The following is a 24,284-nucleotide window of genomic DNA, read 5'->3' as shown; positions in this document are numbered from 1 at the left end:
TCATATGGGGGTATCATGCTATCGACAAGCTCAGAAAAGTCAATTAGGTCTGTTTATTGTTTATGCAAGGAGTTGGAAGATTGTCTCTGATCCTACGTGCCAGGCTAGAGACATGACCAGCTGCAAATTAATCCCTGGCAGTTTCATATTGTTTTTCCTCACGCTTTTTCTTTTTACTGATTGCTCCGGTGAAGGCAAAACAAGTTTCCGTGGGTGTTGTAGGGTGTTGTTTTGTCTGATACATTTGTTTTCAACAGCAATGAAAGAAAGGAAATGGCTTGAAATGAACTAATTGAGTGGGTCAGATCCTTGCCATCCAATGCAACACGATGAGTAAATGCTTCACAACCTATTCTCCTTTTGACCAGTGGCAATTTTTTATAATTTTTTTATTATCCCCATAACTGCATCCCAATCAGTTATGTGGGACAATGTCATGAAAAGAACCCAAGTAGACATATCACATATGATCCATTTCTAATGTAAACACAAGGTTCTCGATAATAGGCCCTCCCACCAATTTCATTCGGGGGAGAGTCACTGGCTTGTTGTTGTCTCGCTGGCAATACTCTGCCCTAATTCAGGATGGTTGCGGTTGGTGGGTGTCCCTTTGGTTGATGCTTGGCATTGTGGGTGGATTGATTTCCTGCCTGTTGGGCCCTGTCTGAGGCCTCCCCCAGACAGGGCCACAGTGTCACTGGACCCCCCTGTCTCAGCCCCAAGGTCTTACGCTGTTATATTATTGTGCTGGGGGAGTAGGGTCAGTTCTCCTTCTCCACTTTAAATCCTTGTAGATATAAGGAATGCTTTTTCAAAATGTTCCCTGTCTCCAGCCGTTTTAAACTTAGGAGGACATAAGGTCCTGGCCCAGACCTGAGGAGTACCTGGCTTGAAAGACCCGTTGCTGTCTCTGTCCAAAGTCCTCCTCGTTATGTTGCAGATCAAGACGATACCTGACGATTTCAGCTGCCACTGTGCTGACACCTCCCCCTCCCTGGTGTTGTCACTGTCCTTGTCCATCTGGTCATGCTTCCGACCTGGACTAAGTTTAAATAGACTCTGGACTCAGCCCACATGCATTTATTTATTATTAATATGTTCACCCGGCACAGCCAGAAGAGGACAGGGCACCCCTCTGAGCCTGGGTCCTCTCTAGGTTTCTTCCTAAATTTCACCCTTCTTAGGGAGTTTTCCCTAGCCACTGAAATTCAACACTACTGTTGTTTGCTCCTTTTGGTTTAAGGTTGGGTGTTTTGTAAAAGCACTTGGCGACAACTGCTGATGTAAAAAGGGCTTTATAAATACATTTGATTGAACTATCATAATTTTTTCCCCTATTTTAAATACCTGGTTCTCCATTACATCATCCATGTCAAATCTTTCATTTCTATTAATCTTACTCATACACGTTTCCTGGACATATTCTCGAGGGTGCATTGATGTGGCACACCAATAATAAAAAGATGTACTTGTTCCTGCCTGTTCCAACAGACACTTGAACTTCATTAACGTTGGAGAGTCTTGAGGATCTTTCCCCTCCATATCCTCCATCTCGGCCTTCTTTTCCCCCTGTTTTCGAATCTCTCCGTGTCCGTTAACATCTGTCCTCTATGTCCCTGTTAATATGTCTCCATTCCATCAATCTCTCTCTGTTCTCTCTCAATCCCCTCTTGCTCCGAGTTCGGCGGCTGTGTTTCCTTGTTTATAATGAGCTCCCACTCTATGCTCCGTTTGTCCACCAACCACAGCCACTGCATATCTATGGTGTATCCGTCACTACATGTGCAGGTTCATTAAGACTGTTGCACCATCCCACTCACTCACATGCACACACACACACACACTCAATTTCACTACATTCTTCATTAGGAGTACGGTTACAGGTCTCTCTACCTCCACCATCCCTCCAGGGCAAACACCCCAGGTTCAGTGACATCATCCCTAGCCCTCTATTAGGTTGGAAAGGCAGCCGGTTAGATGTTTTTACAAGAAGCTGGGATGCCGCGGCACACGCTGCAGACCTCATTAGCCAGTAACCATCACCTGGAGGCCGCACTCCAACAGGTCCTTCAGGAAGTGGGGCGCACGTTGATGATGCAGCGGCCAGCTGGTTAGTTTTAACAGCACCGTAAGTGCTCCACGCCCGTAACAACATGTCTGTTGTGTTATAATTCATGGCACCTGCAAAATCAGTTTTGGAAGGTAGACATGAAAAAAGAAAAGATATCCTATATTCGGAGCATTACATCTAGCGTGTGTCTGAACCTGAAATGTTCTGGGTGAATGACAAGGGCAATTAGCTGGTTCTGTAATGGGAATGAGGCTTTATCAAATAATGACCAAGTCCACTGACATGTTTCATTCAATTATCTATGTGGTCATGGTATCTTTCCTGAAGCAAAATGTTTTTTTTTTTGTTGAAAGCAGTGATGTCAAATGTAGAAGAAATGTTTATGCTGTCGTATTAGCAATTAGATTTGCTTAATGCCTGGTTGCAGATCAATTCCTGAATTCAACTCACAGTAATAACTATCTGTCTGAAAAGTAGACACATACATAATGCTTATTTGGATTGATAAATTATTGTCCTAGGATGTTGTTTTGGTGGGAGTTTGGAGGAAAGAAGGCGCGCACACACACACACACACAGCAGTGGGATGAGTGATGAGGACCAGGTGACAGAGATGGGAAGTGATTGGAAAGGACTGGAGGTTCTATTGGACAGTTCTCCCCCAGGGCCATCGTTGTGGCGATTGCGGGCCCCATTCCCAGGTGATGTATGATGATAGTGTGTCTGGACCCAGTACCGTTAGAAACTACCCGGCCCACTTGCACTCCTGATGGTACGATGCACTGGGTAAAATGAGGCTTGGCCAACCCTGTCTGGTACTTTCTCCATCATCCATACTTCTCTCTCTCTCTCCCCCCCTCTCTCTCTCTCTACATCCTGCAAGTTTGGGTGTGTACGTTGGGTGGTGTGAGGGTGCTGTTGGTAGATTGCTACTACATTTTCTATCAGTTTTTCTTTACAATTTGTCTTTTTCCTTGCATTTTTTGTTTGACGGTTGTTGATCAGTTCATAGAAATGTGAATTCCTAGGATTGTAGTGTGGTCAGAGAAGGGCCTTGAACTTGAGAGTTTGGGGGCCTGGCCTCTCCTTATGCCACAGTTTAAGGCGTGTGCCCAAAGCTGGCTTGACAGGATTTTTTTGAGCTAGTGGGTCACAAGATGGTTTAGCCAACACTGATGAACAAAGCTGTTGTGGTGTTCCTAGGTTAGGTAAATTTAATGCATCAGATGGTTGATAAAAGTGCATGGCTGGTGGAGGTGTCTGTGCCAATTTTACCACTTTCTCAACCACAATGAAAATCATAATGTTGAACGTCCCCCAGATTATTCTGAATGGTGATATTGAACGCAAGTTGTTGCATTTTGAAATGTTTCCCAGCGCAACAAATATGGTTACCACTTCCGCGTAAACATGACTTCATTAAGTGCGTGCTGTCATTTCGACAACAGGTGTTTATGGTTTTAGGGTCCCCCAGGCAGACTCTAGATTTCCCACTCCAGAGCAACCATGAGGGAAGGACTTCCATGGTTTATTAGAGTGCTGATGTTTTCAGGTGCTTTGAATGTTGGTGGGCATGCGTGCCCACATGCAGTCTGCAGATTCCAAGGTAGGACTGGATGAGGCAGGACTGGGTGGTAAATCGGTGAGGGATGGTAGGTGAGGGCGAGACCTCAGACGTGTCCAGTGTTTCTGAAAGAGGTCGATGAGAAGGGTGAAAGGTTGCACTGATTGCAGGACAGTGATGAGTTTCTGGGTGGAATGTTTGGGAAGAGTGGGGACATCAAAGATTATTTCCCGGGTGCGAACATTTTTGTGAAGTCAGTGCAAATGATCCAGGGATTTCACGATTTTGCTGATCTTACTAAAATAGTTAGAGGTTACAAAACTTTGCGACAGCAATTTGACAGCGGAAAACCGCAAAAGCTAAAGCTGGGAAATTGACCACACATTTTCGGCAGTAAGAACACTGGACACTCCACACGTAGACTGTGTTGTTCGCTGCGACATCGCCGGTCACGCAAAAGATTAAATCCACAGCATGGGTCAACACGCCAGAACGGGGCGATCTGGGACATATCATTTTAGTTCCACAATATGGTGCAGAGTCTTCCCAGAGAACTGGATGTCTAAGTGCCTTCTCTATATGTGAGGAGGAAACTGTGATGCTGGTGGACAGGGTGAGCGAGGCTCAGTGATTTGCCAATGAAATGTTGGAACAAGGAGAACAGAAACATGCCCTTTATCTATCTCCCTCTCCCATGTCTCCCCCTCCCTCCCTCGCCATCTCTCACCCCTGCCCGCTCAGGTGTGGGAACGAGGTGTCTCAGGCCGCTGGAGCTGACCATTACTTGCTGCACGCCACACCACGGGGCGCTCACAGCCACAGATGAAGACAGATGGAGGGGGTGATGGACGGAGCGGTGTGTGTGGACCGAGGACAGGAGAAGAGGAGAGTAGACAAGTTGCTTGTCTCTAAACCTTCACACTGATGCAAAGGCTCCCTTCTAAACCTATAGCCTCAAACAAGCAGAGCTTCAGACCATTATGTGACTGCCTTCTTAAGGTAGTAATAGACTGAGCCATAAGCCTGGATCAGGTCCATGGCCTGGAAAGCCAAAAAGCCTGGGCATTGCCCCAGCCCGGCTGCCTGCTAGCGGCCCCTTGCTCCCTGGCAGCGGCTCGAGCTGGCCCCTTCCTTCTTTCCTGGTCTACCGGAACTTCCCCCCTGGATCTAAAGGTTATCAGGAGGGAGGGAGAAGAGACCCATAGCCACAGGTGTGAGAGTGGGCGATAAGCGAAGAAGGGGATGAGAGAAGGGAGTGACAGGAGCCAGGACGCAGAGATACGGGGGTCCGCGGCAGCCCCAAACTGACCTTCAGCCACAATGCGCTACACAGAGCGGCTCTCTGGCAGAAACAAAAGACTCCAATCCGTGTGGCTAAACCAAATAACTGTAATCTTCCAGCGCAGCAAGCCTCTGAAAGGGAGAATCTGGCATCCTGCATTAAGTATTATTCAACAACTAGTATTTATGAAAAGCTACACAGACTCACACACACACACGCGCACACACACACACACAGAATGTACTGCAAGTATCTCCTGCACAGCTACGGGCTGGATTCAAACCCGCGTCACAGCGGTCCATGTGCTCCCGCGGACCGGCATTACTTCCGTTGGTGTTTTAACCCACAGCTTGGTACCTGCTAAGTTATTCTCAAAGGACGTTCAACGTCCACAGGCTACAAGCAAAGCTACGGCCATGAATTGTGTGGCGGCCTCCATTGCAGTGCAGCGCTCAGTGTCAGTGTGGATAACTTTCATGAATAACTCATAGACATTAGCAGGGGAGGCTGAGCGTCTTTTCAGGGCTCGCCACCTCTCTGAAGTTCAAAGAAGAAAGGAAGGGAGAGCCGTCTTCAGTAGGCCGTCACTCACCCGCTCTCCTCGTCCAACAGTCAGCAAACAGGATAAGACAGCCGGTAAAAACCCACGCCTAGACACACCAAATGTTGGCACCTACGAAAGAAGCACTGTGTATCTATCAGCACTAATATGTCCCTCTGAGCCAAAGCAAACAGAATCAGATGTACACAATGGTTTTACATGTTCTCTGACGCCATTTACAAGCTATTTAGCAGACACTCGTATGCAAAGCAGCTCAAAGCAGCGAGGGGTATGTTTGTATGCTTTTTTCGAACTTGGCCCCCCCCATGGTAATCAAACCCACAAATGTGCTACCGCAAGCACAATGCTTTACCAACTGAGCGACACATGCGCCCAATTAGATGTGTAAGTGGAGATCGTAGCTCAAAGCAGGATGCCATATTGACCTCGTTCCCTTGTCAGAGGGGAAATACAACAGTGTTTTCTACCCATTACCAACGCGAGCTGCTGACATTGTAGCAAGCTCATTAGAAAGTTAGGACCATAATAGAATTCATTACAGCTTAATGAAAAACGCAGCCCAACAAGTCCTATACACAAATTAAATATGGAATGAATCACATAACGGAGGGAATCATTTACAGACTGAATGAAATCAATATTTCAGCTTACTAAATCTAAATAATTACCCTTTTGACAGATGCATAGAGCAAGCAAGCTTATATTAAATTGCCCAGGCAATTTAGTTCCACAATCTTTTCTTTTTGCTCGTCCCAATTTTATCCCATTTAGAAGCAATTTGACAGTGCAGAAAGAGGACAAACAACAGAGTAACGGGTAACCGGTCAGAATGGGGGGGGGGGGGCCCAATTTGCGATACATTTACATAAGTTGATGAGAAATTACATGAATTAACTTTGGATTCCGTCATTTGCTTAACATTAAACAGAATATGGGGGTGCATATCAGAGACACACAGGGTGCAGGGAAATGAGCTCTGTGGCGAACTGATAGCCTAGGCAGCGTTAGCTGGCCATGATAATGGACGATACACACAGAGACCTCACTCACACAGAGACCTCACTCACACAGAGACCTCACTCACACAGAGACCTCACTCACACAGAGACCTCACTCACGCAGAGACCTCACTCACGCAGAGACCTCACTCACGCAGAGACCTCACTCACGCAGAGACCTCACTCACGCAGAGACCTCACTCACGCAGAGACCTCACTCACGCAGAGACCTCACTCACGCAGAGACCTCACTCACACAGAGACCTCACTCACACAGAGACCTCACTCACACAGAGACCTCACTCACACAGAGACCTCACTCACGCAGAGACCTCACTCACACAGAGACCTCACTCACCCAGAGACCTCACTCACCCAGAGACCTCACTCACCCAGAGACCTCACTCACCACCCAACTATCACCACGCAATGGGGAGCCCGGCCACAATTATGATAATGTACGGTATAACGATGTTTCATGGCATGTTTTTGGGAGTTCAGCGGCACGCGCCCAGAGAGTATGTGTGTGTGTGTGGGTGGGTGGGGGGGGGGGTAGGGGTGGGGGGGTTGGGCGGAGGAGCACAGCGTGGGGTTGGGGAAGACAGCCTCGGTGCGCCTGAGTGGAGCGGAGTCGTTTTGAAATACAAGCACAAGAATACAAACACAGGCCCGCCCGCACAGACACAGGCCGGCCCACACCGACACACACACACACACACACACTGTAAAGAAACGCCCTTCTATCCGTGGCTAATTTCACGGAGCTGGTGTGAAAACACCATTAATCAAGATGACTAAGATTAGTCACAGGCCGGCTCTGCTCACTATTATTATAATAATGGAATCGATGCAGCTACGGGCGAGGACCCGTGCCATAGCAGAGGTGTTACAAAAACACACAACAAGTAAAGAGGGTGAGAAAAAAAGGGTGAGAGGGGAGCGGGGGGGGGGGGGGTTGGGAGAGACGTGTGCCAGGAGTGGGAGAAGGAACAAGGGAAGGAGACGTGACTGAAAGATGAGGAGGCTGGAGAGGGAGTCAGACTGGGGTTGCCGGTGGGAGAAGCACGCTGGTTAGCGGCTTTTGGGCTGTTGCCTTTGACAGATGACCTTGGCTACTTCGGCGAGTGGCCTGTCCAAGAGCCCTACGCAATAGTTCAAATTAAATAACCGCGTTGGAAGGCAATCACCACAGAAAAGATACTTCACAGACGACACACTCCTTTACCCTCCCTAAAAGCAAGTCTAAGGACAACAAGACAATACAGCCTATTTGCCATTAAGCCCGAAATAACCCAATTCCAACAAAAAGCTCCTGTCCCGGAGCCAAGTAGCCGACCGAGAGAGCTACTTCAAGCGTTACCACTTTGTGTTTCTCTCTGTCTGAGAGTATCAGAATCGGCCAGGGGATGATGTGCCACGTTCTCCACAGCGCCGGCTTCCCTGTCCGCCCGGGAACAGCGTGTACCCACCACAAAGACTACCTGTTCTACCTCAGAACCATCACCGCAGCCAACCCGGTCCCTCCATCCCTGCCTTCTCATATCAAAGTGGGCTGAATGCAGGCCACCCAGAGAGGAGGGGGCGAGCTGGTCAAGACAGGAAGAATGCAAGGCAAGGGAGATCTTTGATGTGTGAGAGATACAGGAATGCACACAGGCAGATAAAGCGACTGAGGTTATGATCATGCCGGGATGGTGGGCATGCGCCAATGCGGATATACAATGCGGATATACAATGCGGATATACAAATGGCACAAGGGGCAATTTTCAATATGCCCAACTATTCTTCAGAAATGGGTGATGGTACCACTCTGTGTCCATTTGTTTGGTTTTTTTATCATGACTCACCTCCCCCATAAGGACAAGTAGAATCAGCGAACGAATATAAAGCAGACGGGTTTTTTTTACCACCAGGTTTTACACTACACTACAGAAACTGAACCAAAACACTTGGGAATACCACTTTCTGGAAGCCTAATCATTGCTCTAGTATAAGCTCGTATTAACTTTTCCTAATGCACCTGGATGGAAAGTAGAACTGGGCTGCAGAAAAGTGAACAGAAGGAGTAAATGACAACTTCACAGGAAGGAGTGAGAGGGTAAAAAGATGAAGAAGGCTTCAGGTAAAACCATAAAACACAAATTCACTGAAACCCTCACTCATTGTCCCATAATCCCAAATACCTTGGCCTTGCAATCAACACGCAAGTGATATTAAAACAATTAAAAAGTAAATCAACTTCATACCCCATATTAAGTCAACATCACAGCTCCAACTCTCTTCCTGTCTATCTATCTATCTCTCTCTCTTTATACATATGCAGTACCAGTCAAAGGTTTGGACATACTTACCCATTCAAGTGAATGGATATGTAGATGCTGTTGACAAACTAAAGGGAAAAAACACATGAAGTGTCTCAGGTGGGCTGCCATGAGCTGAATGCGCCTTGGCATAGATTCTACAAGACTCAATCTCTCACCATCATTCAAAAATATATTCCCTCAGTTGTTTTTTGGTTGGTGGTGGTGGTGGAGGAGCGCGCTGTCCAACAGATTGATCCAAAATCTCCCATAGGTGATCTACTGGGTCGAGATCTGGTGACTGAGAAGGCCATAGCAAATAATTGAGATCATTTTCAACTCATCAAATCATTCAGTAGTCCCTCTGACCGTGTGGATGGGGGCGTTGTCTTCTGGAATAGCCCAATGACGAACCCTCTTTCATAGTCTCTTGGATCCTTTCCTCTTTCCATCTTGATCCCTAATTGAGGTCAACTGGACCTGCTCAGCAATTTTATTCCTGCCACAGAGCATGATGGGATGTTAATTGCTTAATGGTTTCATTCAAGACACTTGCATTGAGGCACCAGCATTCGTTATGTTCCTCCACTCAGTTATTCATGTTTTTCCTTTAATTTGTCACCTGTCTGTGTTTATCTATCTGAGAGAGAGTAAGGGAAAGACACAGAGTGAGAACTGGAAAGAGATAAAGAGGTGGACGCAGATTACAGGCAAGGGATTAGGAACCTGGGAGGGCAGAAGAGAGGCCAGGGGGAGAATATGTTTCTTTCAATAATCTTATCCTTCCTCCAAAATGATTAATACCAAATATGGGACCATCGCAGCTGGTCAACCCAGGCCTGGGTGATGTAGCAGGCCCTCAGCAGCTGGTACCCTGGCCCCTGCCCATGATAATGATGTTAACTAGCAAGGGGGGGATTATAGAGTTGTTGTTAATCAATGTGATCTGATGTATAGTATGTGTGTGTGTGTTGAGATGAAGAAATATAAATAAATAAAAAATACAAATACATCAGAGTGTATAGGTCAGTTGGACATTTTGCCAAACATCACTGGTGTGTAGGAGGTTTTAAGAGACCGGGACAGTTGTCTGCTATCCCTATTGGCCGAAACAAAAAAATACAGGCTTTTAGGGGTTGAAATACACGAGCTTCAAAGCAGTAAGAAATGTTTTATCACGGGGCGGACAGAAAGTCATAGAGGTGAGGAGGACAGAAGAGGACAGGAGAAAGAGAGACAAATGGAGAGGAGGACAGGAGATATAAAGAATGAGGAGAGGAAGAAAGGAGAGATGGAGAGAGGTGGTGAGGAGCACAGGAGCGATGAGGAAAAGATATGGGTTAAAGAGACAATGAGAGGAAGTCAGGAGAAATAAAGAGAAAGAAGATGAGTAGGTAGAAGAGAGATAGAGGAAGAGGAGGAGCTAGAGGGAGAGGAGGACAAGACACAGGGAGAAAGGAGAGTGGGAGAGGAGATAAACAGAGGAGGATAACAGAGGAGAGCTTAAGAGAAGGAGAGGACGACCGCAGAGGAGAGATAGGAGAGGAGGACAGCAGAGGAGAGATAAAGGGAGATAGAGAAGGACAACATGGGAGAGATAAAGAGAGATCGAGGAGGACCGCATAGGAGATAGAGAAATTGAGGTGGAGGGAAAGAGGACAGAAGAAGGCTAAACAGAGGAGAAAAACACTAGTTCTCATTCCGTTCTGTGGTAGAATGCACAGTGTAGTTACCGTGCAGTGTGGTTGGTTGCCGGGGAGAGCACCATGGCAACAGGAGCAGGAATGCAGTGGTTCAAGGACTTTCTCTTGTTCAACATTTTAATTACGTCTAGCTGTGCTGAGACACACACACACACACACATTTCGAAAGACCCCAGAGACCCCAGTACTTCAGTTTTTAAGTTGTGCGTATCATCTTTGTGAAATGACTGTGTCAACTGGAAATGCATTTAGATTACAATGAGAGTGAGACATATACGCAAAAGAGAAACTGAATAAGAGACAGAGAGAAAAGAGAGGTGTGCAACAGACAGCCAAGCATTTTGAGTGCTAAGCCTCCAAGATGACAATGTGAAAAATCTGTCAATTTTCACTTGAGCAAGACATTTTCCCTAATTGCTAATATAAGTCACTCTAGATAAAAGCATTGGCTAAATGACCAAAATAAAAATACATCTTTCAACTAAATTACAATCTAGAGAATGAGAAAAAATGGAAGAGGACAGAACAGACCAAAAAAAAGACACACACACACAAACAAACACACACTACACGGATGAGCCTACACTCTAAGCAATATGGTATTTGAAAGAATATTACTATGTTAGCAAGTCTGCCAAGCATATCAAATGACAGTGAATAGGCAATGGTCTAAAGTAGTGCTCTCAATAGGGAACAGGAAGTTTCCCAGACAACTACTACTTAGTGATTAGGGTACCTATTGGGCACATACCAGTGTTTTCATTGATTTATGTGTTCAATTGATTATTTTGGTTGTGTGCAATTGCTGTTTTATAGAAGAATACTGGGGAGATCTTATTTAACACTGTTACCCAAAAAGTGGGGAACTGTGTAAAATGTAAAGAAAAACAGAATGCAATCAATGATGTACAAATTATTCAAACCCTATATTCAATAGAAAACAGTACAAGAGCAACACGCCAAATGTAATTTTAAATTACATTTTATTGTTTCTTGAAAAATATATGCCCACTTTGAATTTGATGCCAGCAACACGTTTAAAAAAAAATTGGGACAGAGGCAACAAATTAAGTCACAACTAATTAAGTTTATTGGCAACAGGTCAGCCATATGATTGGGTATTAAAAGATCACTCCAGAGAGGATGGGTCAGTCAGAAGTGAGGATGTGGAGGGGTTCACCACTCTGTGAAAGACTGTGTAGGCAAATAGTGCATCAATGTAAGAATATCATACGGTACATAATATCATTAAAATATTCATAGAATCCAGAGAAATCACTGTATGCAAGGGAAAAGGCTGGAAACCAATATTGAATGGCACTGCATTAAAAACAGACGATTCTGGAGCGGAAATCATTGCATGGGCTAAAACCACATTCTGCATGTATTACAACAGCATGGCTCCATAGTAAAACAGTCTGGGTGTTAAACAGGCGTGCCTGTTGTCCAGACCTGTCACCCATTGAAAATATTTGGCGCATTATGAAAGACTAATTCATCAGGAGACCCTGAGCTGTTGAGCAGCTACAATCCTATATCAAGCAAGAATGGGAAAACATTTCATTTTCAAATCTACAGCGATTGGTCTCCTCAGTTCCCAAACTTTGTTAAAAGAAGAGGTGATGCAAAACAGTGGTAAAGATGCCTCTGTACAACGGGTTTGTACATATGTGTGAAAGAATCCAGCGGTAAATGCTGCGGTATGTTATGCTTTCCTGTGCGTTATTTAAACCTCTGGGGACATGTTTTGGGGATGAAAAGTGCCTGTGTCTGTCTTTTGTGCAAGTAATGAACTATTTCATAACCAACATGCAATTCGGTCCCTGCACTCTGATGGATGGCGGCCATTGTTATGGTAAAGTCGTTCTATGGCGTTCACCGCCACCACTATTAATCTCAGTCCAGTCAATACGGCCATTGTGCAGAATTCCCTATTACCAGGCCCTGCTGCAGCCACAATGGAAGTGTGAATGCGGCGCATCCTCGCGGTCAGAGGCAAGAAAGAGGGAAAGGGCCGTGTTTTACAATACAGATTAGCCATGGATTAATGGGCTATTCACGAACAAATACCAAATGCATATGTCTCACCTAAAGGATGGAAGGAAAACTGAAAGACCGAAAGATAAAGACAAAGTTTCCTGTTTCGCGGCGAGTGTTCGGATTAGTTTTGCATGGCCTGTGTTTAAGTGTGATAAATTGTGTGGGTGATTTTTCCGGAAAGCAACCGAGAGTATTTTTAAGAGGGTCACCTAATTTCCTGGGCAGGTGTGACCAGCTTGACCCTTGGTGTTTAATGACATGCGGTCCATTTCCCCCTGTTTGGAAGAAGATAGAGGCAGGCCTCTTCGTCTAGTCTTTCCTATTGTCCATTGCTGCTCTGCTCATGGCAGAAATCATTTCCTGTCTTTGAAGACCTAACAAGGTAAACAATCTGTTTTTGCACCTTTAAACATGGCACTTTACTATCAACTGCTAAATGACTAAAATGTAGATGCATAGCTCTGCCTGTTTCTTTCTCTCGTTATTTGATAGCAGCACATCATTACCGTCACAGTTTCAGCATCTAAATTGCACACACACACAAACACACACACAACCACCGCCTAAATTTTTGTCAGGGTAAGTGACTTTTCCTTCACTGATGTTTCAAAACTCCCAGTGCTGTTAATGAAAGAAGAACTGTCAAGTTCTGGGACTCCATGGTTTGGGTCTTGGTCTCCAGGGTTTGGGTCTTGACTCCATCTCTGTCAAATTGCAAAGTTGATCGCTGTGCCTGGTTATACTGTTCAGGAAAGTTTCTTTAAAAGGAATTTTTTGGGGATTATGAATTTTTTATTATTTAGTGATTTTGGACTGGCATTGTGGTCATAAATAAAATTTTTGATAGGAAATTGTGGAATAACCTCATGGTCTGTTACATAATGGATTTGCTTTGAATGTAATTTTCTCACATTGTGCTGAAAAAGAACACATCAGGGACTCACAAATATTGTGGCCTACAAAATAAAACCATTAATTTCTTTATAATAATTTTCTCATATTGCTTTGCGTTTTGGAAACATTGGACGGTCTTGGGTCTCGGTCTTGTTTTTTTTGTGTTCAAACTGGTTTTGGTCTTGACCTGCTGGGTCTTGTTTTGGGTGTGGGTCTCCAGGGTTTGGGTCTTGGTCTGGTTCTCCAGGGTTTGGGTCTTGGTCACCAGGGTTTGGGACTTGGTCTGGGTCTCCAGGGTTTAGGTCTTGGTCACCAGGGTTTGGGACTTGGTCTGGGTCTCCAGGGTTTGGGTCTTGGTCTCCAGGGTTTGGGTCTTGGTCTGGGTCTCCAGGGTTTGGGTCTTGGTCTCCAGGGTTTGGGTCTTGGTCTGGGTCTCCAGGGTTTGGGTCTTGGCCTGGGTCTCCAGGGTTTGGGTCTTGGCCTGGGTCTCCAGGGTTTAGGTCTTGGTCACCAGGGTTTGGGACTTGGTCTGGGTCTCCAGGGTTTGGGTCTTGGTCTGGGTCTCCAGGGTTTGGGTCTTGGCCTGGGTCTCCAGGGTTTGGGTCTTGGCCTGGGTCTCCAGGGTTTGGGTCTTGGCCTGGGTCTCCAGGGTCTGGGTCTTGGCCTGGGTCTCCAGGGTCTGGGTCTTGGCCTGGGTCTCCAGGGTTTGGGTCTTGGTCTCCAGGGTTTGGGTCTTGGTCTCCATGTTTTGAGTATTGGTCTGGGTCTCCATGGTTTGGGTCTTGGTCTGGGTCTCCAAGGTTTGGGTCTTGACTCCATCTCAATAATATACACAATGAACTACATCAGGTGACTTGGGGCCTCATCTATCTCTCAGTGAATATATGCCCCATGTTACGGACATCATGTTATGTCCAGAACAGTGAACTGACTACTTTGGGTTTTTCCCAGGGTCTGTCAAGCCAACAGTGGTCACAGGCACTACTTGAATAATACCAGATCTGAAGCTAATAAATATATGCATCAATCCAACTTAATCTTCTCACACACTGAGTTTCCTCCACACACCAAATAATCATAATTTCACTTGTGCCACCCCACCTTTGATCTCTCTCATGCCAGGCCACCCAACCCTACCTCTGACCTCCATCCTGCCATCCTACCACTGAACCCCCTGTTAACCCCACTCCACCTCTGACCTCCACCCTTATGCATCCCACTACACCTCTGACTTGCATGACTCAAGGCCACACATTGGATAATAAAGCCATCCAAGATCCTCCATCTGCACTAACAACCAACAACACCCCTCCCCTTCTCTACGCCAGCTGTTTGTAATCCAGAGAGAACAAGGTCACAGTAATTAGTGTCATTTAAAGCCACTAGATGTGGCGACGGTGGGTGATAAAAAGCAGGTCTGGTGGACAGGCCTCAACACTGGGTAGATGGATATTGGAAACGGGGAGGCATGATCGTAATCAGTGACACTACACCTGATCCATCCGATCTGCTGTAAGAGGATCCGGTTCAAACGGGTTACGGGATAACACCTGAAATTGATAAAGGATGATAGATCTGGTCGGAGATAGTCACTTACTAACAATGGAGACGCCAAGGAGCCAAAGGCAGAGATTCATGGTTAAACCCCAGGTAGGTTTAAGCTGGCCATATCTGGAACACTGCCTTATCATCTGTCAGTGGTGCACAACAGATGCTCCTGAATAATTCAAGATGGCATGTGAAAACGGGACTTGAGGTGGAGCTTATGGGTTTGTGTTTACAGATGTACACACATCTGCTCCTTGTCTTGCTGTAACTTGGGAATTACTTAAGGAATTACTGAAGTTACTTGAACAAACACGCGCAGTGACAATATTGAAGTCTCTCAACTCCCTGCTCTGTAGCCATAAAAAGGCGCCATCAAATGTGGCTGCTGATTAGTGAAAAATCTAGCCTCAGTTAAGCAGGTGATGAGATTTGTCAGGCTAATGTTATTGCGCGAGGCACTAATGTACTATCAGGCCGAGTTATTAAAACAGATCTAACAGGTGAAGAAAATCCCAACAGAGGGAGGGTTAACAAGGGTTTTTCAATCAAAAGCAGAATGACAATCACTGGAGAAAGAGAGTGACAGAAAAATTCACAACGAGACAGACAGAGACAGAAAGAAAGAATGAGTGGTAAGCTGAGGCTCAGCAAAGGGAAGCAGGAGTAGTTGGCGGCTAATAATGTTCTTATTCTTTGATTTAAAGACAATGTACAGTAATGCCAGGATCTGAAGTCAATTACTGACAACTCACCAAAGAGACACACTACCTTACATTTTTGATGAAACAAATAAAGACATTATCCTCATCCTTACTGAGAACCAGCCGGTAGTGTTTGATATTTAAGAAGAAATCATTAAGTTTCCCAAAATCACTGATTGGTCCTAAGAAGGCCTGTCGCTGTTATTTTTAGGACTGGTTCCCGTAAACAGATATTACTTTGTTCATCCTTTCTGCATCCTAGCAAATGAATTGGAAATAAACAGTGCAGAGTCACCAGCTTGTTGCCTACTTGTCAGGAAGCTGAGAAAAGCCTTGGAATGGGCTCATGCCGGAAAAACCCCAGACTGCTTTAAAGTGAGAATGGTTAAAAGAAATATCGGTGTAATGTCCCGATGCCATGTCTGATTTCATACTGAAATATAAACCCCAGAAAAGCACATTGGTTGGAGCTAAAGGAACTAACATGTAAAGGTAAATAGCCTATTCTCTCCACATTATACTTGTGCAGTATGGTCATTTTTCCACTTCGCCACTAAATGGGTTTTATCAGACCAATCAGAAGATGGAAAACATTCTGTAGGTCTTCCACTCTGGGGTTTAGTCTGAATCACTTAGTGTCTCGGAGCAGGGCAAATGTAAACATACCTCTGTTTCTTGACCATCGGGGAGTTGGATGCTTCCCATGGACATGGTGGCGCATTCATCAAGTTGTGTCCTCGTCACCATGACAACCAGGTCCGCATCGGGGGTGCGCTAAAGAAGTACGGAAAAAAAATCCCAATGAGGTCTTCCGTTGCAAAAGTGTTTCGACCTGCTAATAAAAATGATGTATAATAATCTTCTCATTCCATATAAATGTGAGCTGTTATATATGACTACATATTTTAACCATGCATTACAATGAAAAAAACTTCCTTGCATTGTTGTGTTTACTGGTGTATATACAGATCATCTCCTGCTGTGACTAATCCTCCTGTTTCCTATGCATGGGATAAAATAGTTGACAAACTCCTCCAAATAATGATTTCCATTCGGATATGCCGATGTGTCTTCGTGATACACTCTTCACATTCCAAAATCAATTTTAAGGAAGCAAAGTCAGTGGTGGCGGAGTGCAAAGCCCATAAATCTAAATGACACTGTTATTAATGTCAACGTGAGTTCTGAGACGAGCCACAGTATCACATGCCAAAACGCAATCATGTCAAACCAAACACAAACACAAACATCCCCACCCGGGAGCTAATGGAGAATGTCTGATTGGGGCGGCAACATCGTCATCAAGACAATACGGCCTTAAAGTATTTTTTTGTGTGTCATAAGCAGTCATAACGCGGTCATAACCCAGTCATAAGTGGTGATAACACTCCTGCAGGAGATGCAATTAGCAGTTTGGTGTTATTTCTTATGATATGCATGTGCTAGCTTATTGGTTAGAGAGCAAGTTATCTCCTGACTTGTCATATCCATTCGTCAGACTCCTGTGGATGGAGGTTATGAGTGCCTATGACATTTGCTTGGTCATGGTCCAGAAGAAGAGAAGCATTATGAGACAGTCGGGTTCAATGAAAGTTTATATTTCCTCTTGAAATATAACAGGCCCTACTTTTTAATCTTTATTCTTAATTTCCTTATTATGTAATCGTGGCAAGGCTAACTTTGATCTCAAAAGGGGAGAAGGGGTTCCTTTACCATCTGAAAAAGAAGGAAGAGGAGCCGGGGATGGAGAGGCCAACAGAAAAAAGGGAGTAAATACTGAGAACAAAAAAGAACTAGAGAGAGAGGGAAGAAATTAGGCCACAAAACAGATTTTGCCACCGGAGGATGGAGGAGAAGTTGTCCTTGCGGAGGGAAGCACCTTGTCAATTTGATTAGAAAGTGTGAAAGGACACTTAAGATCTCAATCCTGAAATTGCCTGGATGTTAGTCTCCTCAGTCGTCCTGCAATTGCATGGTTAATGTTGGGAGTTTAAAAGATTATTTGATTTCAGTTAAGCCTGTGCATCTAAAAATCTAATACAGAAAACATTATGCATGGTAAATGCAAAATCAGTGTACAGTGTGATTTGCATTTCATATTGTGAAATTGCCCCCCTTTTCTTGAGCAACCAGGGCGTATAAACAATTGCACTGTAATTAAATCTAATGATAGAATGGTTATTATTACGGTAATACAGTTATTAATAACGGTTCTCAGTTTTTGTTGATACCGTGGCTTCAAAACCCTTTCAGAAACTCACAAATCCATTAAAGAAAAGTTTGAAGTCGCTTTTTCTTCGCTTTTTCCTCTCTCTTCTAGGTCAAAGAGTGTGCACGTTGACTTAAACCAAATCGGTAAATGAAAACATTAAAGCGAGAGGAGAGAGAATGAGAGTGGGATAAGGGAGGAGGGGAGGAGGACCCATCACTTTATATTATGTTATCTCAAGTCTGAAGAGAGGGAGAGAGAGGGAGAGAAAGGGAGAGAGTGGAGGAGGGAGGTTAAGAGTAAGACAGCCAAAGGAAACTTGATTACATTACTTTTTTTTTTTTTTTACTTGATAGTCATTTAGCTGACACTCTTATCCAGGGCAATTTACTATGTAAGGCAACCACATAACCCAGTCCTAGTAAGTACATTTGTTTTCAATGTATAAGTTATCAGCAAAGGGGGTGGGGGGGAGGGGTTTGGAGGATCGACACTGGACAGAGAAGAGTTGTGACTCGGGCTGTGTGGTAGCTGACTTCAAGCAGGGCTAAAATAACAGGGGAAACAACGGTTGGAGCACAGCCTGGAGATGGGGAGGGTTGATTCACCGGGCTGCACAACAGGTAAGGGCCGTGGTCCTGTAGCCAAACAAATGGCAGGGTGAGAAGTCGAGAGGCCGAACATCAGGTGCGCTGCAGCTTTCTGGAAAGGGATCAAACATCTACAGAAAGTGGACATACAAAGTATGCAGTCCATTTAGAACAGCAGGGGACAAGGGCTGGAGGCGACAGCGATCATCTTTCCCTCGTGCTTTCTAGCCCCGGAGTCACGTGGGACTACAGTGGAGAGCAGGCGGCAGGCGATGACGCAGTTTACGGCAGCAGGCAGATGCAAGCCCAAAACCAGGCGGTGATGAGGAGGTGAAAAGGAAAGCTAGATCAGGAATGCCTGTTTTTTTTTTTTCTTCAGCTGCTGGATGTGATCCATCCACTGGTGTGACTTCCTGGTGGTCACCGTGACGTTGTCCGCCCACCTGAGATGATGAGAGATGAGGGACCACAGGCATTCTTGTGATTCAGCAGAACCAACAGCGAGAAACCACTTTCCCAGCCAGAATGCGTATAGCTGACCTAATTCCTCATTTAAGCCTTTTCCTGGCCTACCTATAAAGGGATCCACGCCTGCTCATATCGTTGTGGTGTGATACTTAGGGTTTTGGCGGGATGCCGATATCCTCACCTGTGTACTTTTTTGTAGGACGTGATCCTGTGAGTGTAGCCAAGTATGTCAGCATAATTGTCACTGACTATATACATATCTTTGGTGTTGAGGCAGTCTGTGGGCAGGTATGAGGGAAGTAAGAAATGTGAAGACGGTCTTCAGAGATGGGAAAGCAGTTGTAGACATCATGCAGGGCGGTTGGAGTGTTTATTTTTAGGGCCTTCCCACAGATACTGCCCTGGTGTTAAAACTCTTGATGTGAACTGGGCCTTCGCTGATGAACTCTGACGTTTCCTCCTCTGAAGTGTGATTGAGGGCGGTGCGGTTGCCATAGAACTTTTCGAGGATCTGAGGGCCCGTGCCAAACCTTTTCAGCCACTGACGTGCCCTATTTACCACTGTGTGTTTGTGGACTGTGTTCATTACTGGGTGGTCCTCTACGTACACCAAGATCCTGAGTCGCTCCAGTCGCTCCAGTTCAGCATGGAGGTCAAGTCCCCCTTCTGACAGGTCTGCTCTGCTCTGTGGTGCTAATCTAAAAGTGGCGATTAAACGTAGCGTCTTTGTGTGCCCAAACTCAGGGGAGGCCATGCAACTGTACAGGGCCTTCATGAGGCCCTGCTTCAGCTTAAAGTCTCCATCTCCTGGAAGAGGAAAAACACTCAAGGGACAGTTATGGATGGGACAGGATTGGGTGCGGCGAGACTGTTGTTGTAATTGCCTTTTGCTGACACACTTGTGTGATTGGTTTTCTTCCCCATTCCTTGACTGTAAAAACCTCTCTGTGTAGATTCATTCTGTGTCTATGGGTCTATGTGTCTGATTGTCTCTGTTGTATTTGAAATAGTTTTTCCATTTTAATTTTGAATTATTGTTATACAATAATAATAAAAAATCAGCTTATTTTCTTCAGCTTCTATAGTCTTTTTCATTACAGAAGTAAAAGCACTGGTAAAGAAAAAAATAAGCTCCTTAAATACTTCAACAGTAGATACAATGTGTGTGGTACCTTCTCTAGTCACAGAATGAATTGGAATAACAGGGAAGAAATGCTGTCTGGATCAATCTTGATTATATCAACACCCAAAGATTCTTCGGAGTACACCTGCTTTAGGATTAATTATAAAAGGAGATGTGTTGCTGCCATGTAGTTATTTTTGTCCCTCAATTACTTGTCCCAGAATATCCCCATATTCATACCCAAGTCATTTTATTAAAACAACTGGGCTATGTAGTCAAGTTCATTTTCTTCAATCGCTGGTACAGACGCCATCTGTACATGAAAGAGACTTTTGCGTCCTTTGATCAACTAAGGGATTTTTTTATGTGCCCGACATCAAGAAATCATACAAAATGTTTACATTTACAGTCATTTAGCAGACTCCCTTATCCAGAGTGACTTACAGTAGTGACTGAATATAATTCCATCCTGGTCCCACGTGGGCATTGAACCCACAACCTCTGGCAGTCCAAGCACCACACTCTACCAACTGAGTGACACAGGACTATCACATCTATATGATTTCAATCAGTCAACCTGCCCTCCACATAAGCTCTCCAAGCTAAATGGATAGAGGAACTGGGTTTTGAATGAAGTATTTTGGTTTGGGATGGAATTCATACATGCTCAATCAACTCCACACACTTTCTCATACAAGAGAATATTGAAGTCTACATGACTAAGCTCCACAGCACGTTCACTGACACGTATCATATTTCATGATGGCACAGCTTTGAACTATGACCCTGACCTGTCCAGCTTCTAGTGTGGAATGTTTGAAATCCTCTATGAGGTTCTGATATACTCTGACCCGCAGCTGATTATCTTGAGTCTCAGAGGCCCTCGGAAAGACTGACCATGCCCCAACAACACTGTATTTCACCTAGTCCAATTTCAGTTTAAAAAAATTCTAATATTTTGGGAAAAAGACTTATTCCTACAAATATATCTCGGGAAATAATGAAGACACCACTGAACCTTTTTCTTTCCTTTCCAAAAGAGTTGAAAAGGAAGGTTTTGAGTGAGGAACAGAAGGATTAAAATTAAGAGATCACTGCAAATTGAACGCTTCTGTTCCTCACTCAAAACGTTCCTTTCAACCTTTTTTGGAAAGGAAAGAAAAAGGTGCAGTGGTCTCTTAATATTTTCCAGAGCTGTATATCATGGGTCAGAAAATGGACATATGCGCTCAATTTAAAATGATATGCTTGGTGACAAATGATCTCCAGTACACTCAAAATATAGCTGGACTATTAAGCACCATAACTGCAAATTCTACCACTGATCTCTTTACAGATGGAGAAAAACATGGTTTACTTAGTCACAAAACAGTGGTGTCGTCTCCTCTGAATCTTTTCAGCCACCTCCTCAAAGTCTCAGAGATGAATGTCTCTAAGATTAGGGATTTAAAATTAGCAGTACATCCTCGGTTACAGAGTGGTCAATGTAACATTTAAAATCCTGGATAAAGGTGTGCTGGTTTGATTTTCAAAGGTTTTTATTGGCCATAAGAAATGATGGGGGAGGGTAAAAGAAAGTTAAATCAAACACAAAATAGCAGAATTGGCGAGGAGCACGTAAAATGGCAACTGTTAGCTGCAGCAGGGATAGAGTGGAGTGGGCATAGTGGCTGCTAGACATAATTAGTTGCAGGATTTAATCCGGAGTGGGAAACGGGAGACACCCATCAAGACATAGGGCAGATCTGTGTGAGTGGAACAGGGGGATTCAGTGGATGGAGTGAATGAGGACGTCATTCAGCCTTTTTTTCCCAAGGTGATCGACTACGTTGTCTGCAGAGAGTGAGGACGGAGGAGAAAAGGCAGAGGATTCGGCTGAGGGCGGAAAATAGTTTCCCCAGATTGGAGGCAGAGGCCCGGAATTTAGATTGATAGAAAGCGGCTTATGCAGCGGATACAAAACAAATGACAACAAAGAGAGGAGGGAGTGGAAGAGGTTTGGTTTTCTTCCATTTCCGCTAAGTAGCCTGCAACTCTGTTCTGTTAGCATGCAGTGATTCACTCAGCCACAGAGCAGGAGGGGAGGCTCGAGACGGCTGGGAGAAAGTAGGCCAGATGGGATCAGAAAAGGTGGAAAGGGAGGGGAATAGGGTCCAGGAAGCAGCGTCAAGAGGCAGAAGGGAGTGGGCTAGATGACAGGATAGAAGAGGAGACCGCAGTGGGAGAAAGTGAAGATGGCGACCACTCATGGCCATCTGGCTAGGGGCTGAGTGGGTAGAGTGGGAGGAGAGAGGGAAAGAAACCGTAGTGATCAGAGACTCTGAAGGGGGTTGAAGTGAGCTTAGTAGAACCTCTCTGTTCTCCGCTTGGCCTTTATTGTTTCCAGATACCACCTCGTGTTACGTGCCAGCACCCTTCGTGGGGACAGCAAACATTTTCTGGCGACTGCGATAAAAGGGGGAGAGGAGGCGGGTGGCAGGGATATTTTGGAAAGAGGGCATGCCGGTAGTCTGTGCCCCAGCCTAAAGTACGGATTTAGACCAGAACAGCTAAATAAATGTGGAGTACTCCCCACGACACATTGTCTGAACAACATATAAAGACATCACATATGAAACTCCATGACTGTAATTCAAAAGGTTCAACATTGCACCAACATAAACAAAAGAACAATATCACAGCGCTGAGAAGACCAATATTGGCACTGTTCTGACTATAAATGGGAATAGCGCAGAGGATCTCGTGTAACAATGTGATTTGATAATTCTATATTCCAGGAGCAGTCAAGAAGCAGGGCTTACTTTAGCTAGGTTCATAATATCAAATATTTCTACCCAAGATCCAATTTTCGGAAAGGTATTGGTGAACCGAAATAGAAATGGAACATTTTACAGCAAATCCCCTGCTCAAATTAAAGCTCAAAGGTATGCATGCACACAAGCATAAATACACACATACGCAGGCTCAGCACCCACAGTCATACTGACACACAAGTGCGTATGCACAGTCCTGTACACATTCACTCGAACACACACACACACACTTGGAAGCACTCTGTATTTGAGGTCTCAGGGGCTAGAAAATAAAAGATGAAAGTAAAAAGTGTTCCTATGGCAGCAAGCTGCTATTATCAATACAACCCACTTTCCTAGTCAATAGTACAAAACCTCGGTAGCCCTCTCTTCTGACAAACAAACACACACATTCTCACACACACCTCTGTGTAAAATTAATCAATGCCCGAGACAGCACCACATCCTGTCAATCTTGTGACTCAGATCACTTGGAACATTCTCTCACTCATTGCTTTGTTCCCTCTCTCTCACTTTCCCCGGTCTGGTTTTGCTTCTTCTTCTATAACCCACTTCTCCCCCTATTCCCCACTTTACCTTCTCTTCCCTTTCACCTTCCTATTTTTACTGGGTTGCCACACCCCCTGTAAACACAGCAATTCACCCCCGTCTCCCAATCCACATCATCCCCGCCTCTCGTCCTCCCCTTCTCAACATCTTCTCCAACAACCAGCCACATGAGTCCCCCGTTTCTGCCTCTCCAGAAAACAAACTCTCAGGATTCTCTTACAAGGGCAAGTGAGCCCTTTTAAAAAAGAACACGAAGTGATAACGTTTCAACATCAAAAATCCCATGATTTTGCCATTCATGCATGGAAATCTTGTGGTCTTTTTGTTAGGACCATATAAGGATGTGAAGATGTTCTAGATACTTTCTTTTCAGTTGTCAGGTGACGGTCGCAGGTGGCCTGTTACCATTACTGTAGGTATTTTTATAGTGGCTGTGGGCTGCTCAGGAAGAAAAAAACTGTAGTTAACATCTGGCTGTGAGGTGCCCTGTTCCTTCTGCTGCAGCACAAAGTTGGTGGCATTTCCTGATTCACATATCTATTACCCATAATGCATCTATACAGAAAGAACCACCCGCACTGCTATTTTAGTCATCTGTTTATCTGACTACACACCAATCATTTATTTAATTTACTTTCGGTAATTGGACAGTTCTCTTATAGCTGTCTAATATTGAGGTGGTTTTAATGTCACTCCTGAATCATGCGATGAATAAAATATAAACAAATGGTGTATTTTTAACAATGCTAATGAAAATAAGAGACACACTTGCGAAACACAAAATTCACATGGAAGCAGGCAGGTTACCCAGTGGTTAAAGGATTGGGCTAACTGGGGTAAGACGTTTAGTTTCCTACCCTTGACCAAG

At 44.8% G+C, this 24,284-nt stretch overlaps 1 long non-coding RNA gene across 2 annotated transcripts in view; it reads right to left on the bottom strand.

Moving 5' to 3' along the window:
- LOC105020383 overlaps window positions 1–24,284 on the bottom strand; it is a 277,819-nt gene that overhangs the window by 124,453 nt on the left and 129,082 nt on the right. For both annotated transcript variants that reach the window (XR_002195995.2, XR_828720.3), the window contains exon 3: window positions 16,331–16,438. This is a non-coding gene — a long non-coding RNA (uncharacterized LOC105020383). The remainder of the gene's footprint in view (window positions 1–16,330; window positions 16,439–24,284) is intronic.

This window comes from Esox lucius, chromosome 23 (genome assembly GCF_011004845.1).
Source record: "Esox lucius isolate fEsoLuc1 chromosome 23, fEsoLuc1.pri, whole genome shotgun sequence".
Classification (NCBI taxonomy): Eukaryota; Metazoa; Chordata; class Actinopteri; order Esociformes; family Esocidae; genus Esox; species Esox lucius.
The sequence above is the reverse complement of the archived record's forward strand: the minus strand, read 5'-3'. Positions and strand labels throughout refer to the sequence as shown.